The sequence below is a fragment of the Pteropus alecto genome, unplaced genomic scaffold (genome assembly GCF_000325575.1).
Source record: "Pteropus alecto unplaced genomic scaffold, ASM32557v1 scaffold131, whole genome shotgun sequence".
Taxonomy (NCBI): domain Eukaryota; kingdom Metazoa; phylum Chordata; class Mammalia; order Chiroptera; family Pteropodidae; genus Pteropus; species Pteropus alecto.
The window spans coordinates 1,400,884-1,405,261 of NW_006434709.1; positions in this window are offsets into that span (position 1 = coordinate 1,400,884).

The following is a 4,378-nucleotide window of genomic DNA, read 5'->3' on the forward strand; positions in this document are numbered from 1 at the left end:
TGTTGCTTGGCAGAGATTTGCACTTAGCTTTGTTTTCTCGTCACTGTTCACCCACACACCCACCTCCGCTGCTGTACAGCTAGTCAGACCAGTGGCCTTAAAACGAGTCACATGCTTATTCTGGCCTCTTGCTGACCTCTGGCTGTGGTTTCAGACCCTTGTCACTGCCACTGCCCACCTGATGGAGCATGGAGGGTGGTGGTGAGGAAAGGCAGGCGAGTTGGCTGGGACAGGCAGTGTGACTGCGAGGGACATCTATCTGGTTTGTTTGGCTCTGAGGGTTTGGCTTTGGGAGGAAATTAAGAGGTAGTCTAGTCTTCCTCCCTAACTTATCCATTCCAGTGGCCACAGTTGCGTCTTATTGTGTGCGAGAGAGTCTACTTCATCTGACCTGACTCTCTTAGGACCTTCCCAAGGATGGGCCCCTCATTGAAACCCTGGAGTGGGGAGGTGAGAAAAGGGGGTTAGGAGCAGCACCCAGTGAACCAGCTTCTGAGCATCTCCATGTGCCTAGCCAGGCTGGTAGTAGACACACATGGGTCACATAGACTGGCTGGGATGCAAGGTGTTAGCTCGCGAAGAGTTCAATAAGAAGCCCAGAATTCACAAGGAGGCAGTAAATGAGTCCAGCGAGGACTGTGGACTCCAGTCCACAGGTGCAAACAGGAGACCAGAGAAGATAGGAGTTAGAACGGGCTGAGCCCTCAGGAAAGCTTCCTGGAGGAGGGATGTCATGTGGGTCTTGAGAGACTGGTAGGAACTGGATAAGCAGAGAGAAAGGGCAGGAAGAGCACTGTGAGCAAAGCAAGGGCTGAGGAAGGAGGTCTGTGCAGGGCTAGCGGTCAGGATGAGCACGGTTCTTTAAGGGTCCAGATCATGACTCAGAGAGTCTTTCTGGTGGGGACAGTAGCAGGTAGGGCTGGGAAAGCTCCAGGAATTTGCCCTTTGCTGGGTAAGGGCTGAAGGAAAGGGAAGAAAGAGGAAGGGCAGGCTGGGCAGGGCTGACACCCCTCTGCCAATGTCTCTGCAGTCTACCTGGCAGGAGGAGTGGGTATGGGTACTCAGGACTCTAGTGACCCCATGCTCTCCTGTGTTCTTCTTTCCCCTAAGGTTCTCATCCTGGCTGCCCTGTGGAGCCCTGTGCATCAGGGGGCTGTCCTGTGCAAATGGGGCACCTGAAGAACTGCTGTTGCCTGGGTCCCAGCGCAGAGAGTCTGATTTGATTAGTCTGAGGTCCTTACATTGTGCAGCCAAGACCCAGAATTGCCCAACTCCCCTGGGGCAGTTAGGACTCTTGAATTGCAAGAGACAGAAACTCAGTAGTGCCTTGTAGAAGTCAAGGGTAGGGAGGAAGCCGGGATAGGAAGAGTCTGAACTGGAATCTGAAAGGCCTTAGGGCATACCCTACTGACTATCCCCTACTCACACGTTAGTCCAGGGGCTCTCTTGTCATCCATACATTGGGCAACAAAGTTGACATCTTAATGGTTAAGTGCCACATACTACATACACAAAAGCTGATCCAACTCTCTTCCTGGCCCTTTTTCCAGTTCTAGGAAAGAGAATTTGTTTGACTAGTTTGAGTCAAGGATCCATCCCTCCAAGGGATGTAGTGTGATCCGGCAGAAATATGGCTTCATGGGCCAGCCTTGCAGGCGAGATAATTTCTGTGTGCCAGGCCCTGTGCTGGGCACTGGGGACATGGAAATGAGCACACTTCCATGGCCTCCTCAAGAAATATTTGAGCTGGGTTTTGAAGAATGAGTAGGAGTTCGCCAGGTGGAAAGGTGGGGTAGGGTGCAATGGGTGAGGCTGGGCGTCTGCATCTGAGACAAGCGCACAGGAGAAGAAGGGACCGGCTGACGCTCTGTCTCTATGTGAACAGAGAAGGAGAATGCCAAGGCAAGGATGGACCCCAGTGGGGGGTACCGTGCTAATGCTAGTGTGTTGTTTGCATTCGATATGCATCATACTTTCTCCTCCTATTGCCACCACCCGCCTCTCCAATGGTTGGGCTGAGGCTGATGTCAGAGAGTTTTTGAAAAGAGTTTTTGCTGCACTAAATAAAATAGAGTTTCTGTTAAGAAGGAAAGGAAAAGAGGAGATAGGGCAGCAACCCCTCAGCCTACACGTGTTCGTTCACCTTTATTGTAAACACCTGATGCGGACACTGCAGGAGCATAAGGAAGGTAATGGATGTTCTGCCAGGAAAAGTTTGCAAAGGCAGGAGAAGGCAGGCAAAGGGATGTGACAGTGTTCCGTCTGAGGAATGTCTACTAGGAGAGGACTTGTGTGGGATGTGTGTGTGTGTGTGTGTGTGTGTGTGTGTGTGTGTGAAATATCTGAAGAGTGAATAATCTGAGACAGTGTTATCTGTTAGGACAGACATTCTCATGTGTGAAGCCTTTCAATCCTCACTGGCCCGTCTGAGAATGGGCCTTAGGCCTCGAACACTTCCTTACCAAAGGATAGAGCGCCCACATTGCCTGTACTGGGCTTATCACCTTGTGTGGCAACATCTTCCTAAGTTTGAGGTTCATTGTGGGCTATTTTGTTCAGCTTTTAAACCTGTACATCAATGGCTCTCAGGCACTCCCTAGCTTTCACTACTTCCAGCTCCGTGGAGGAGGGGTTGGGCTCCTTCTGCTGTGGCACAAGAGGTGTGCACATAGGTCGATTGCCCAGAGTCAGCTGCACCTGCCCTAGGGGGCGCCCACTGGCCATGAGGGACCAACACCCACTGCTGGAGCTGATCTTGCTCTGTCTCTTCTCTGTGTGAGTAAAAAGCATTGTCCCATCCAGTGCTTGACTGTGTTGCATTTTCCTTGGCAACTCCAGCACCAAGATGCAATGGGCAGAAGTGTTCGAACTTCTGTTCTGGCGACTGGCACTGTGATGGTCTTTTCTGTCCTACACATAGTTGGAATCCTCTCCTGGCACTAGTTACTGGTGCACGTTTTGCTTGGCGTCTCAGTGGTTAAGCATGTGGGTGCTAGTGCCAGGAAGACTGGAGACTGGGGTGACCAACTCCTCCCATGACTTTCCTGGTCATTACCCCAAAAATCTTGTGTCCTAGGCTTAGCAGCACAATTGGTCGCCCAGCCTGGGGCTTATTACGTGTGTGAATTTGTTCAAGTTATCTAACTGCTCTGTGCCTCAGGTTCCTCTTCTGTTAAAAGGGTATAAAAATAATTCCTCCTTTATAGATTTTTTTGTGAGGAGTTTATATAAAGGAGGTAGCTCCCCTGGCACAAAGACATGTTCAACAAATATTAGCCATTAATAACAATATTATATTAGCTGTGTAGTCTTTTTTTCTGAGTAGTCCCACAAGGGAAAACTAGACCAATCTGCTCAGTATTAGGAAAAATTTCCTCACAGATCATGGAGTACCGAGTTGCTAAGGTATTCAATGTAGGCTGATGCTGGGCCTGCTTTGTGAAGTAAAAGAACAAGTTGCCTCCTGGTCCTGAAATTTCTTGGTTCTCTGATATAGTCATCTCACCATCCTCTTTTTTTCCCTGAAGAAGGGAGCTACCTTGTCAGAGAGTGTCCCTTTTCTCCTAATTAGGAATTCTTGTCATGGAAAACCACTCAGAGCTGCTTATGTAAAGACAGGGAGTGGTTCTAGCCATGATTCTAATGATCGGCATTATGGTAAAGACAGAGGCAAACATGAATGGCTGACGGGGCTGCCTCCTTTCCTTAAAGAGGAGCTTCCATCCGTTCCTGACAACCCTGCTCAGGGGCTCCGCTGTGTGAGCTGTGGGGGGAGGAGTGGAGCTCTGCAAGGCTCTCATGTGATGAGTGTGAAGTCTCAGACTGCTTCCCCTCCCCCACCTTGTTCTTTACTGTCATTCCCCAGCCTCACTCTCTCTTCTCACCTCCACCCTCACCCCATCCCTCACACGGTCCTCTCAGGCCAGCGGCTTAGCTGAAGACAATGCTGAGGCAATTAACAGAGCTCTTTGAAAACTTCTCACTAGAAAGCTCTTTAACTCAGCCACCTGAATTGGGGCCCCAGGCATGTGACAGGGAGGGGGAAGGGAAGCCAGGAACACCAGGGCAGCTGCGTGGGGGAGGGCGAGGGTGGGGGTGCAGAGGCATAACAGAGAACAGGGACATGTAAATTATATAGACGTAACAGTGGTCATGGTTTTCATTGTTTGTGGTTTATCTTTTACTAGAATTTTGCTCTGGCCAACCAGTTGCAGAACTGAGACCTGAGAAGTAAGATGTCAGACAATAAACCTAGTGACCACATGGACTATCACAGGGAAAATTTCCCCCTAGGATGTGGGCACCTTAGAGAGGAGATACCATGTGGTGACTTTGTATGTGTTTGGGGTGGAAGGTAACATGCCTTAAATCTTTCTGC